General features: G+C 37.4%; 1 long non-coding RNA gene across 2 annotated transcripts; it reads right to left on the bottom strand.

Annotated features, from left to right (window-relative positions):
* Nucleotides 1-10,913: 10,913 nt before the first annotated feature.
* Nucleotides 10,914-12,904, bottom strand: LOC130228397 (uncharacterized). Of its 2 annotated transcripts, none has more exons than XR_008837752.1 (7): nucleotides 12,832-12,904; nucleotides 12,536-12,664; nucleotides 12,080-12,138; nucleotides 11,927-11,986; nucleotides 11,615-11,703; nucleotides 11,474-11,537; nucleotides 10,914-11,032 (listed from the first exon to the last, which is right to left on the bottom strand). It is a non-coding gene; the product is annotated as an uncharacterized LOC130228397 (long non-coding RNA). The 2 variants fall into 2 exon arrangements; XR_008837753.1 differs by having other exon boundaries at nucleotides 11,615-11,700.
* Between the last annotated feature and the right edge of the window lie 2,217 nt (nucleotides 12,905-15,121).

The raw sequence follows: 15,121 nt of genomic DNA, 5'->3' as shown, positions 1-15,121 counted from the left end.
ATCGGTTGGGTTTAGGGAAGCGGGTGGGCGCTGGTCAATCTGGGCTTTTTAAAACACTATCGGTTGGGTTTATGGAAGCGGGTGGGCGCTGGTCAATCTGGGCTTTTTAAAACACTATCGGTTGGGTTTAGGAAAGTGGGTGGGCGCTGGTCAATCTGGGCTTTTTAAAACACTATCGATTGGGTTTATGGAAGCGAGTGGGCGCTGGTCAATCTGGGCTTTTTAAAACACTATCGGTTGGGTTTATGGAAGCGGGTGGGCGCTGGGCAATCTGGGCTTTTTAAAACACTATCGGTTGGGTTTATGGAAGTGAGTGGGCGCTGGTCAATCTGGGCTTTTTAAAACACTATCGGTTGGGTTTAGGGAAGTGGATGGGCGATGGGCAATCTGGGCTTTTTAAAACACTATCTGTTGGGTTTAGGGAAGTGGGTGGGCGCTGGTCAATGTGGGCTCTTTAAAACACTATCTGTTGGGTTTAGGGAAGTGGGTGGGCGCTGGTCGATCTGGGCTTTTTGAAACACTATCGGTTGGGTTTAGGGAAGAGGGAGGGCGCTGGTCAATCTGGGCTTTTTAAAACCCTATCTGTTGGGTTTAGGGAAGCGGTTGGGCGCTGGTCAATCTGGGCTTTTTAAAACACTATCGGTTGGGTTTAGGGAAACGGGTGGGCGCTGGTCAATCTGGGCTTTTTTAAACACTATCGGTTGGGTTTAGGGAAGGAGGAGGTTGGGGTCTGTCACGGTTGTGGACGCGTGTGCTGTTTCTGTGGTGCCTGTTGTTGTCACGTGGTCGTGTTTTGCTGACTGCGTGTCTGTTGTGCGTGTGTTGTAATCACAGGGTGATTACATTATGCCAATCAGCTGTTCTGATCAACAGCTCAGCTGTGCCTTATTCAGTTGCGTCTAAATCTGAGCAGCAGTGCTTTACTTGGTTGTCAGTACGTTATTGTTTGTTTATGGTCTGTCTGTGTTTTGTCAGGACCCCTGTTGGACGCTTCTCTGCCGTGTATGTGGAACATTGTTCACACCCTGCTACTACACTTATCATTGTTATTTTGTTTTGGACTCTTTTTGCACCTGTTTGATTTATGACCTTTGGTCATTAAAACACTTAACACAGGGTCAGTCGATCAGTCAGTCAGTCACTCAGTTGACAGCGGCCTCTGGTGGATTTACACAAGAACAGCAGGCGCAAATGGTACTCGCAAGAGAAATTTGAGATCTCAAAAAGCGTACACAGAGGCCTCTGGTGGATCACGAAAACAGAAACTGCAAAGAAACATAGCTCCTGGGATGTATTTGGCGCTCTCCAAAAATGTATTTAGGTTAGGTTAGGTTAGGTTAGGTTACTTTATTTATACCCGAAGGTAGATCTCATAACAGTGCCACACAAAAAAACTCACATAGTACCAACAACAAATGAACATTAAGACATAAAACATGAACATAAAAACACTTATAAAGTATAAATAATCACTTTAAGTGTCCACCCCCCTCCCCCCAAAATTAATGTTTAAAACAATCTAAAATATACAGGTCACCGAAATACCTCTGTTTTAGTGTATGCCTTATTTAAATGTCTAATGGCTGCTGATATGAAACTATTTTGCATCGTTTCGTTCAATAGCTTAATACTAGAAACCTGCGACCAGAAGGAAGGAGCTGAAACTCTGAGTGTATGAGGATGAGCAGTGTCACTTAAAATTGAATTTGTGATTCTCTTTAGCCTCCTGCTAACTACATTACATAGCTATGTTAACCTGACGCAAGAAAAACAACATAAAAACCACAGTATGCAATTTACCCTAATAGATGGCGAGCATTCACAACAAACAAAAGCGTTTTGATGATGTTATGAGTGTGGGATCATGTAGTTGTGGTCTTACAAAACAAATATATAACAATACATAACATATGTACAGCAAAATCTAATTATTTGAGATTTTCCACATATTCAATACAAGGTTGCCACACTTAAAAAAATTTCCCCTCCGACCCTCTTGATGAAAACCTGATTTTTTCTAAATAGAGACAAGACAAGTTTTTCTAATCCACTGAGCATGAGTGGGAGGATGAGAATCCTTCCATTTTAGCAAAATAGCTCTACGTGCCAATAAAGTCGAAAAAGCAATGATTTTACACTTTGATGAAGGCAACTGTATTTCCTCTGAAGTAACCCCAAACAGTGCCACCTGTGGATCTGGTTCTAGCTTGTGCTGAAGAATCACAGATAATGAATCAAATATTAATGGCCAGAAATGCTCCAAGTTAGGACCGCAGCATGTGAACATCTATTGCACAAAGAACTAGTACCAGGAAACATTTGTGCTAATTTAGTCTTAGAAATATAAGCTCTGTGCACTACTTTAAATTGAATGAGAGCGTTCCAGCTGAGGTTTAAATCTGAAAGTGCACCTTGTTTAAAACTATTGATTCTTTAGCGAAATAGTCGACTCGACTAATCGAGTTGGGTTCGGATCTTTTGTTTGATCGTATCGATGTCGATACGGTACATTACCAAATATGTAGTTCCGGTTCCGGTAAAATGTGCACACGCTTTCACTTCCACACACTAGCAGAGGCGCGGGGGATCACGGGACTGATCATGACGTGAAGATGACGGTCACTGACAGATGGAGATTCAGCTGCGGGATAAAGGGTTAAAGTTCATTTTCTTTTTTTTTTTAATTATCTTTTTTATTTTCTCAAAAAGTTTTACAATTACACCAGGTACATGTCAGAGGTCACACATCTGTATACACTCACAAATATAAGCACAAATTCTTTACATCCACTTTCTCTTTCAGCAGTATACGCTTTCCTTTTGTGCGCACGTACACTAATGTTATACACAATATAAAAATAAAATAAATAAATAATAATAAGGAATAATAATTAAAATAAATAAAATAGAAGGGAAAAAAGAGGGGGGGGGGTGCAATTAAGTAAAAGTAAATAAATAAACCAGTAAAATAACATATGCATACACATCAGCAACACAACTATGTACATGTAGGGAGTGATCCTTCCATTTTTAGGTTAACCGAAAAGTCCAGGATTATGGGATGTTGCATAGTTGGTCCATTTTTCCCAGAATTAAATAAATTGTTCCATTTTCTGATTTACAATGAAGTTTATTTTCACAACAATACCACAGTATAGCCAACCTAGTGCTGTGTTTATTCCTGTCATTTGTCTGATGACTGATACAATAACCTACACTGCAACGCGGGATTCGCTGGCTGTTTGCTATTGAAGGAGCAGCAGAGATATGGGACTTTGTCAGACTTTGACAGGGACTTTATCAGTATTTGTTACAGTTCATATGGACCAGTTTCTTCTTCTTCCGGATCATAACATGTAAGTGTCATTAAAATTGTTGCCTCGTTATGTGTAGTTTGTAAAATATGTGTTTAATTGTGTGTTATAAGTTGTAATCGCCCTGCGCAGCTTGTAATCATGTATTAATTATAGATCAGTGCTTGTACTGTATCTCTCAGGTTGAATCTGCATGGGGCTGTTCATATATCGCGTTCAAAACTACGTTAAAAACGTGACGCGTGCTTCTTCCTTTACCGATTTTAAATGCGTTTCTGAACTGCTGATCCTCTACCGTTTACCTTTGCTATGGCCACCATCAGCTGTTCCTCACATGCGTGGCGCGGTCAATTTTCAAAATAGTTCAGCTTTTGCCACTGTGTGGATTAATACTGAATGTGTGTCGTTATTACTTGGGGTTAGGGTTAAGAGTAGAGTAATATGCTGGCGTTTAACTGCACTGCTTTATTGCATTCCTGCATTGGGCTCTCACATACTCTCTGCTACTTCAAACTGTAGCCGTGGTTGGCATTTCTCTGTCTCGTGCTGATCGCAGTCGACCAATCGCAATAGACTGGGTCATCGGACCAATCAGCGTAGTTTAGCTTCGCGCTAAGGAGGGGTTTGGGAACAAATGAATCGCTGAACAATTCATATGGGAGTCGTTGTGAAAATTAGGTAAAAATAAATGCGTATTATAAGACAATGAAAGTCTTTTTTGACCTTGCACACACATCAGCATGTTGTTGGAGACCCCTAAAATCAAAATATGACTTTTATAATGCAAAATAGGGGCTTTTTAATGTTCACAATTAAAGTTAGTTTCACATTGACTAATAGATCTAATATCATGCTTATTCTTACTGCACTGTAGTAAAAAATGCTGGGTTCCACATACTTGATATGAGTTGAGACAATATGAAAAAATTAAATTAACTTATTAGTTTTTACAAATTTAAGGGGATTGGACATAAAACAATTAAGTTGTGGCAAGTAAAATCGCTAATAGAGAAATGATATGAATCCATTTCCCCTGATTTTATTTCCCTCTCTCCCCCACTGGAATGAATCTCCATGTCAGTGAGTCGTTGTATTTGGAGATGTGTTTTCTGTGCTATATTTAGGTGTCAGGGGCCTCCTGTTATCCAGCGGCGTCACAGGATAGCAGCTTCAGCACTGCCTGTCCTGAAAACATGAGTGTGTGACACGCTCCAGCAGCACATCTACACACACACTCCAGCAGAACATGTCTAATGTGCTGGATCAAAAGAACACATGGGATTTCATCAGGGGTTGCCACAGTGGAATGAACCACCAATTATTTCAGCATATGTTTTACACAGGGGATGCCCTTCCAGCCGCAACCCATTACTGGGAAACGCCAACACACTCATTCACACACACTCAAACACTAAGGCCAATTTAGTTTATTCAATTCACCTATAGCGCCATGTGTTTGGACTGTAGGGGAAACCCACGCCAACACGGGGAGAACATGCCAACTCCACACAGAAACGCCAACTGTCCCAACCGGGACTCAAACAAGCGACCTTCTTGCTGTGATGCGACTGTGCTAACCACTGAGCCACAGTGTTGAACACAAAAGAAGATATTTTGAAAAATGTTGGAAACCTGTAACCATTTACTTCCATAGCATTTGTGTTTCCTAGCTCAAGTCACTTGAGGGAGCATTAGTAGTAAGTAAATTTGCATTTTTAAGTGAATTATACCTTTAAACTCCAAGTTTTACATACAATTTACCAAAATAACAGTTTAGTAGACACTGTGCTGAATATTCTTAGTTTGCAGAGGTCAAGGTATAAAAACAAAATACATTCGAGAGGAAGTTTCCATCGAGCCCATCCTGAAGTGTCCACACGACTTTGTCTCCCCCTGGTGGCGATGTGTTAAACATCCAAAACAATCAATTATATAACAAGTGAGGTGAAAATCTGTTTAAAGCTTAAAGGTGAGGTAAAAAGCGATTAAAAATAATAATAACAAATGTTTTTTAAATAAATGAGAAATTTTATTTTAATATTTTAATTAGCTTTTATTTTTATTTCCTGTATTTATTAAAAATTCATTTTGCAATACATAATACTTTTTACTAAAGGCAGCACGGCTCTGTGGTTAACACTCACAGCAAGAAGGTCTCTGCTTCGAGTCCTGGCTGGGTCAGTTGGCATTTCTGTGTGGAGTGTGCATGTTCTCTCTGTGTTCACGTGGGTTTCCCCCACAGTCCAAACACATGCGCTATAGGTGAATTGGGTGAACTAAATAAGCCGTAGTGTATGAATGTGTGAGTGTGAATGAGAGTGTATGGGTGTTTCCCAGTACTAGGCTGCGGCTGGAAGGGCATCCATTGCGTAAAACATATGCTGGCATAGTTGGCGGTACATTCCACTGTAGTGACCCCTGATAAATTGAGGTACTAAGCCGATTAGCCATCATAAAGGTTTATTGTACTCTCTCAGAAATAAAGGTACACAATCTGTCACTTGAGACAGAAGGTACATTATTGTTTCTAGTGTTTATGCTTAGTTCACTCTAATACTCAACTATCACTCTATATATCAATGAATCTCAGACACGCAGGTTTTCACTGTGCTTCCTTTACTTCACATGCATGCGCATAACAATGACGTCATACACTACAAACCATACATGGTCTGCCACATCCTCCCATCCTGCTGTCTATATACATAACATATTGTAACATCTAGCAGGTCCTTAAAGGTATATGTTAATACCTAAAAGATACAAATGTGTACCTCACAGTACCTTAAAGGTACAAAAGTAAAACTTAAAGGTACAAGAGTGTACCCTAAAGGCACTAATGTCCACCTGTACGGTACAATACCTTTTAAAAAGGTACCTCCCAGCCACAGATTTTATACCTTTATTTGAGTGTGTAGATGGTGTTCAACCTGTTTTCAGCAAAGATCATTAAGGCAACAGAAAAGGTTTTATGGGATTAAAATACAGTTGAAGTCAGAATTATTAGCCCCCCTTTGAATTTTCTTATTTAAATATTTCCCAAATGATGTTTAACAGAGCAAGGAAATTTTCACAGTATGTCTGATAATATTTTTTCGTCTGGAGAAAATCTTATTTGTTTTATTTCAACTAGAATAAAAGCAGTTTCTAATTTTTTGAACACCATTTTAAGGTCACGACTATTAGCCCCTTTAAGCAACTTTTTTTGATAGTCTACAGAACAAACCATCATTATACAATAACTTGCCTAATTACCCTAACCTGACTAGTTAACCTAATTAACCTAGTTAAGCCTTTAAATGTCACTTTAAGCTGTATAGAAGTGTCTTGAAAAATATCTAGTCAAATATTATTTACTGTCATCATGGCAAAGCTAAAATAAATCAGTTATTAGAGATGAGTTATTAAAACTATTATGTCTAGAAGTGTGCTGAAAAAATCTCTCCGTTAAACAGAAATTGGGGAACAAATAAACAGGGGGCTAATAAATCAGTGGGACTAATAATTCAGACTTCAACTGTAGCATTCAAATGCTATATGCAGTTTTACATTCTGCATTTACTCATTTAGCAAAAACTTTAAAGGAACTTACAAATGAACATAAAAAAGCAGAAATGAACAGAGATCCATAATGCAATTCAAAAGCACACACACACAAAAAAAGAAACAACAAGAAAGGTGAATCAAAGCACATAAAACTAAAGCTGCACAACATACCGTTTCAGCATTGATATCGCAATGTGTGCATCAGCAATAGTCCATCGCAAGATACGCAATGTTGAGTTGACTTTGAAGAGTCATTTTTACATTTACACGAACAAAACCATAAAGCATGCCCTGTTTATTTCACTTATATCTTTGCTTTGTTGCATTTATCTTTGCTTATAGTTTGTTAATTGCATGTTATGCATGATTCACTCCCCTACAGAATCATCACAGTCAATCAAAATGAACACATTTGATAACACTTTAGGGACCAATTCTCACGATTAACTAGTTGCTTATTAGGATGTATATAATTGAGATATTCACACATACGAGGACAGAGCTTCTACAGTGCAACAGGATTACAGAGACAGGACAAAAAACAGATCATAAATATATATATAAAAAAATAGAAGTAAGTAGTGAGTGCAAATAAACAAATTGACAAGTGTATGTACGTGTTTATTACTATATACAACGTTATATGTGCAGCTGTTATGTGCAAATTGGCATGTAAAGTGTGTTGTTAAATAAGTGTATATGTGTATAAAAGTGTATGGCAAGTAGTGATGTTGGTTCCACAATTATTATCATCAAGTGTTCATGAGATGGATTGCCTGAGGGAAGAAACTGTTTCTGTGTCGGGCTGTTTTGGTGCGCAGTGCTCTGTAGCGTCGACCAGAAGGTAAAAGTTCAAAGAGGCAGTGTGCTGGGTGTGAGGGGTCCAGAGTGATTTTGGCAGCCCTTCTGCTCGCTCTGGATAAGTACAGTTCTTGGGGAGTAGGAAGGGTTGTACCAGTGATTCACTCAGCAGTCCGAACTATTCGACGTAGTCTTTGGAGGTCGTATTTAGTAGCTGAGCTAAACCAGACAGTTATTGATGTGCAGATGACTGATTCAATGATGGAGGTGTAGAACTGTTTCAGCAGCTCCTTTGGGAGGTTAAACTTCCTCAGCTGACGAAGAAAGTACATCCTCTGTTGAGCTTTTTTGACAATGGAGTCAATGTGAGTGTCCCACTTCAGGTCCTGAGAGATGGTGGTGCCCAGGAACCTGAATGACTCCACTGCTGCCACAATGCTGTCCATGATGCTCAGTGGGGGGAGAGCAGGGGGGTTTCTCCTGAAGTCCACTATCATCTCCACTGTTTTGAGCGTGTTGAGCTCCAGGTTGTTGTGGCTACACCAGACAGCCAACTCCTTAACCTCCTGTCTGTAAGCAGACTCGTCACCGTCCTGAATGAGGCCGATAAGTACTTAAAAAGCACATGTTCTGTATGATCGTATTCTACATCTCTAATCCTAACCCAATACCTAAATTACCTTAATAACAAGGATAAATTACCTCAATAATAAGGAGCTAATTAGGAGTTTATTGAAGCAAAAGTCAAAATGGTTTGCAAAGAACGAGAAATGAACCTTAAAATAAAGCGTATGTATAACAAAGTATATCGCAATATATATTGCAGAAAAACAAAATATCACAACGTCAGATTTTTACAATATCATGCAGCCCTATATAAAGCTGTTAATTTACAGATATTTTACAGTGCATTTGATAAAAAAGCAAAGAGCCATGTAAAGAAAATGAACATGACCAGTTTTTGCTGGTGAATGACAGATTAGGTAATGTGTGTGCGTGTGTGTGTGTGTGTGTGTGTGTGTGTGTGTGTGTGTGTGTGTGTGTGTGTGTGTGTGTGTGTGTGTGTGTGTGTGTGTGTGTGATCAGCAGAGATTATCTGTCTGTGTTATGTTATTAAAGGTTTATATAAGGTCAAGTGACAGTAAGCACATGCTGGATGTTTATGTGTTGCAAGTTATTTTAGGACTTTTAAGTGTTGCATCACTTGTTGTGATCAAATCAAACAGACTCTCTAATACTGACCCTTTATAATAACTGTATGGGCTACAGGTCATATATGAATATGGGTTTCAGACATGACGAATGTAACATTACCAAAAATACAAATTAGCTGGGTTTTTTGGCACCTGTTTAGTGCTATTATTATAATTCAAATACAGAATTTCTTATATTGAGTCTTTATAATTACTGTTTAGGCTACATGTTACAGTATATAAGTATATGGATATCAAATTTACAACAACATTACCAAAAATACAAATTAGCTGGGTTTTTTGGCACCTGTTTAGTGCTATTATTATGAATCAAATACAGAATTTCTTATATTGAGCCTTTATAATTACTGTTTAGGCTACATGTTACAGTATATAAGTATATGGACATCAAATTTACAACAACATAACCAAAAATACAAATTAGCTGGGTTTTTGGCACCGGTTTAGTGCTATTTATGAAGGGAATGATGTCAATATTTACCTCCTGATGAAACACGTGGGGATAAAGAGAGATTACTGTACTTATGTCATAAAAACAGAATAAATCAGCGAGAGCGGCAGAACTGCAGAGTACGCAGGGCGGGGCGTAGAAGCCGGGAACTTGTCTCTGATTGGTCAACTGAGATATTTATGTTAAATAAAGAGTCCATAAAATAATTTCAGTGTCATTTATTTGGTCATATCTTACATTTGCGACCCTATACCACAAAACCAGTCATAATAATAAGTGTCATATTTGTTTATTTTTTACATTCTTTTATTTACAGATTTACAGACAGTAGGGGAGAGTGGGGACAGTCGCAACACTTTTTGCATTTCCTTCAATTTCTCAGAGACAGTTTTTTGTGTGTGTGGAAACTGTGGTGTCTGATTGGTCTTATGACACTGATCATATGAGACACAAAAAAAATCAATGATGTATTCTGCTATTACGATGCGTAAAAGCACAACTCTTAATGATGAAACCAAGCGTAAGAGAAAGGAGAGGCTCCTCCGCGAAAGGGCGCGCCGGACCAACAAACCAACTGAAGGAACTTTAACTGACCTCACTGCTGAGTTTAAACATAACTCTCAGTGCATGAATGTGTAGGCACACTATGTATGCAGGCTGATAATAAAACTGCCAAATAATTGCCTTATACTCGGATGACTATGTATCTGTCTCCCTGAGGGGTTTTCCCACTGTTCAAATGATAAAGCATGCTCTTTGAACGTAGAATTTAATTAAGATGTGCACCTGTGTTTATGAATGATCTATGCTCTGTTTCTGAACACTGTTTCTGAACCCTGTCTTTCTGAACACGTTCCCAGAGTTGATCGTTATCTATGCATGATGAGTATAAAAGCTGAACTGTACAAATCAGCTGCGCGCTTTCTAACTTCTCTAGAAGTTGGTTGCCCTTTATCCTTTATATAAAGTAAAGGATTTTGTTTTCTGTTATTTGTATTTTATTTATTCTACTTTTTCACTGGATTTTATTTGATTTAATAAAAGTATATTTTATTACTTATCTTCCCTGGAGGTGACCCAGCAAACATTTGGACGTCCGATTACCGTTGAAAAGACGTCGCTCCGCCACGTTGCGTCCTGGTTGAAAAGTAGTGCCAAAATGAAAATCCAACCGACGTCTTTTACGTCTTCTGGCCGTGAATCGCACGTCATTTCTACACGGTCCCTGCACGTCGAAATATGTCATGTTCTGGACGTTTTCTGGTTGTTTTTAAAACGTGTTAATTCTTTATAATAAGTGTTTTAATAGCCTAATTATACATATAAAACAATCTAACTTATTATTTAAAGCTGTGAAATGCAATCAGGTCCAATTTCAGACCAGTTATACCTGAACGTCTTTATAGCATTGTAATCACGTGTAAATCATAACTAATACATTATGTAAGGATGCAATAGTGTTACGATTAAAGCAAATTATTTATTGTGCATATAGTAACACAGTAACAGATGTACATCACTGTTAAACAGACACATCTAATAAAAATAACATGCAACAACACAGAAATATGGACAACACAAGTGAAATGTTATTTTAGAGTCTTTATTTCTAATATTCTTCAGCTCTTCCTGGAAGGTGCTTGCTGTGTTCCTCCATTGCGGCATCTTTTTCTGTGTCTGTAGCATCTGGACTCACTTCACAGCATCTGAGGGAAGAGAATATGATTTTGTATTATCGTACAACTAAAAACGTACAATATATCAAGAATTACTGTCATGTTTTGTGAATGAACAGCAATGCGCCGAGCAGTATCTAATGTCAATACATACACATTCCCTACTACTCATCATTTTACAACTGCCCATATCCACACATCCAGTTTTGTGACAAGCAAAGACTGTCATTCATGGCTTACACTAAAATTATAATTTAATATTTTTATCTGATTGACAGCCTGAGTCTGTACAAACATTTTAAAACATCTGAACATTAGGCATGTCTATAAGGAGACGTACAATGATGAATAACAGATGAAATCTATAGTTTAAATAATATAACATACGGGGTTAATTGTTGGGGTAGTAAAACATATTTTCCTGAAATATTGTGCAGAAATAAACACAAACAATGCAAGATAAATATGTACCTGTTTATCAATCTTTTAATCAGGCTCGGACATAACATCCACCAACTCCGGACAGTTGCTGAACCTAAATGTGACACCAAAATCACAGTCAGAGCGATCCAGACAGACAGAGACGCACATTCTTTCACATTTCAAACTTACACAAATGCAGTTCTTCTCTTCAGCTTTGATGAACACTTCACAGGATCTCGCTCTCAGAATCCAGTCTCTTAACAGAACATGTGGACCTGCTGGAGTCCACAATGAAAACTACTGTAAGCAATAGCTAACATCAGGCTTATGATGACATTAACGTTTCTAGTTGCAATTATTTACTAAAGCGTTTATCAGGATACGCAGTAATAGGATCACAATACTCACCACAGGTATAAAAACTAGCTCTAGGTTTGCAAATGTGAACTCAGACACATTATACACCTAAATACACTTTTAAGCATTCAACAAGTTTCTCACCTACTCTGGAGTGTCCTCAGGGAGTGGGATGACAAAGGATCATTTGCACTGGAGACAATTCTACAGACAAACAAAACAACAGTGAGAAAGGTAATAATGAAATTATTTAATGAACAGCAAATAAATAAATGCAAAGCCTTATATGATTCTTACAGTTGGCCTGGAGAAAGAGTATTGGATTCTGTCTGACAGATGACTGACTGTTATTCACCCTGCAAGACAAATTTGAACCTTAATGCAGTTTAATTAATTACAGTACAAAAACTATTTTACAGGAGCAGTTAAAAGAAAAGTGGTTAGACTTTACCTGTTAAATCTCCACATGAGCTAATAACACCTACATGCATATATTTACCATTTTATGTTAGTGTAAAATATTAAGTAAATAACTTTTTTTATATACATGCTCATAAGTTTTGCTCTTTTTGTTAATGACAGCCTATTAATGTAGGCTAAACTAAATCATTAATACTGGCATGGTAATAAATGCTGGAGACATATCTACAATAGAATGATACTATATAGCTTTTTGTTAGATTTTTAACAAATTCGTTCATTATTATCATTATTAAATTGTTTTATTTATACACCATTCCACTCCAAACTCACCTGAAATGGTCATTTTCAGCTCTGACTGAACACACAGCAGGTGGATGATGGGCAGAGATGCTGGAAAACATGTTGACCAGCTGTCTTCGAGGACCAGTGTAGGGAACCCCTGTTAACTGCGCCAGATTCCTGTAATAACATGACATATTGCTCAAACGCGACTTACTTTTAGCATAACGGCTAATTTTAGCCTAATCAAAGCTACTCCACATCGCTACTGGCAATGTGCATCATTTATTTCAGTTCCTTCGTGTAAAACTCAATAATGTTATTAAACGAATACAAACTGTACTTACACGGTAGGAGTCTTGTGATCATTGTCCAACTTTTCGCCGCGTCCTCATGTTCTCGTGGTGCTGGACAAAACCGGAAGAAAGTGAAATTTGAAAACAGCGCCCTAGAATCCCGCGGGATTATGTTAGTCATATCGCGAGATTTGTTAGCGTTAGGCGCAAAAATTAATAATATTGCATTATGGTTTTAGAAACAGTGACTTTACTATCCTTTCACCGCACAGGATACTTTATGAATGTAATTGGTCAGTTGACAAGATGTAAATAAAAGTGATTTCTGTATTTCATAAAGATAAATCTGTTTTTAATGAGTTTAGATGCCTGAAATCTGTCCAGGTACCCACTTGGGACACATATATTAAGTGTATACCCAGATGTAAGTGCAATTACTTTTTTAATATTTCATAATTTCAGCAAGGGTATATGATGGACTATAAATGCACGTGTAAAGGACGTCATTTGTGGACTTAATCAGGACATGGTATATATTAAACTACATGTACATAAAATCGTAAATACACGCAACCCCAATATAAATAGACATGTTTAAATGTATACAAGCATATATTAATGCATTTTAGGACATTGTGCATTGGTGCCGTGCGGTCGCGACGAATTTTGGCTGTGGAAAGCACGTCGCTTTCAGACCATCAGTACACAATTGATGCCGTCGCGGAGCGACATCTTTTGGCCGGGGAAAGCACGTCGTCGTCCGACCAATGTTTGCTGGGGACATTGACTTCATTTTCCAGAACCCATCAAGTTACCCTGTGTGGTAAAGTATGAATCTAATTTATTCTTTTGCGAAATACATTCTAAAGACGATCCTTTAACTAAACTCTAGCTAAGAAATAAGGGAGGATCCTGGTTTATCTTTGTTTAATTAGGGTAATTAAATAAAGGCGATCCAGCACCACACCCAAATTATATATATATATATATATATATATATATATATATATATATATATATATATATATATATATATATATATATATATATATATATAATAAACAGTGGTGTAAAATAACAAATTACAAATACTCAAATTACTGTAATTGAGTAATTGCTATAATTGCTTTTCTCAGAAATTGTTTTTTAATAATTAGTTTTATAAATGTGTACTTTTACTTTCCCTTGAGTACATTTTTAGTGCAGTATCTGTACTTTTACTCCACTGCTTTCCTTCAACTTGCAGTCACTACTTTATTATTTCCTGTCTATGGGGATTAGAAAAACCAGTCTAGTCCAATCAAATCACACATAGAAAGTAAATCGCATCATACTGAACTGACTAATGGAAGATATTCACTGTATGATGACCGAAATGGCAATAAAACAATAACTAAATGCACTACAGAATGTTACGTTTACACACACATGTACAAATTACATGTAAACACATTAACCTTTCCTATGGTAATACTCATTACTCACTAATCCTGAGTACGTTTAAAAGGTCTACTTTTACTCATACCTCGAGTAATATTTACAACAGATATTTTTACTTGCACTACATTTTTGAGCAAGAAATTTTACTTTTACTTTAGTATGATTTTTCTGTACTCCCAGAACACCCACATTGCTATAATACATGTACATACAGTATAACAATATATGCAGAATTTAAACTCGAACAGACGAAGTCAAATGTTGCAAATGACCCCGAGCAGGGGGACGGTTGAAACATTCATTAAAATGTAATAATAAAACAATTCTAAAACATCAGGTTGGATTGTATTTTATTTAATTTTCTATAAACAGACTAGATGTAAATTCGTTAAACTGTTAAATGTGTTAAATTGCCATATAAATACTGACTATTGAAAGAACAAGCAACTACCAATTATCTGGTCTAAAAAAAGCTGAACAAATATATTTTTTTATTGAAAATCTAGACTGACTTTTACCAAACTACTTCTTTGTACTTTGAAATGAAATAATTAATCAAAGAATTTTTGTTTTTCAAATTAAATTACTTTAAAATGGACTTAACTTGTTGGCAGCAGAACCACGCTTCAGTTTGTCTCCTTAACCATTCACCTACTCCCAAGGTGAATTTTATTTATAAACTAATTTCGAGAGGATCACGTGCTTATGATTGACCACAGCTGGTCCTGCATTAGCTTATGCATGATTCACCAATCAGACGATTTCTAACTCACTATAAATAAGAGCATCTTACCTTAGCCATCTTCATCTTGAAGAATCCCCCCTTCCACCCCTGCTCCTCCCTTTTACCTTGATAGGGTGGCACGGCTGCCCAGCCGTTAGCACTGTTGCCTCACAGCAA

The sequence above is a fragment of the Danio aesculapii genome, chromosome 5, assembly GCF_903798145.1.
Source record: "Danio aesculapii chromosome 5, fDanAes4.1, whole genome shotgun sequence".
NCBI classification, from domain to species: domain Eukaryota; kingdom Metazoa; phylum Chordata; class Actinopteri; order Cypriniformes; family Danionidae; genus Danio; species Danio aesculapii.
This window is presented reverse-complemented; position numbering and strand designations above follow the sequence as displayed.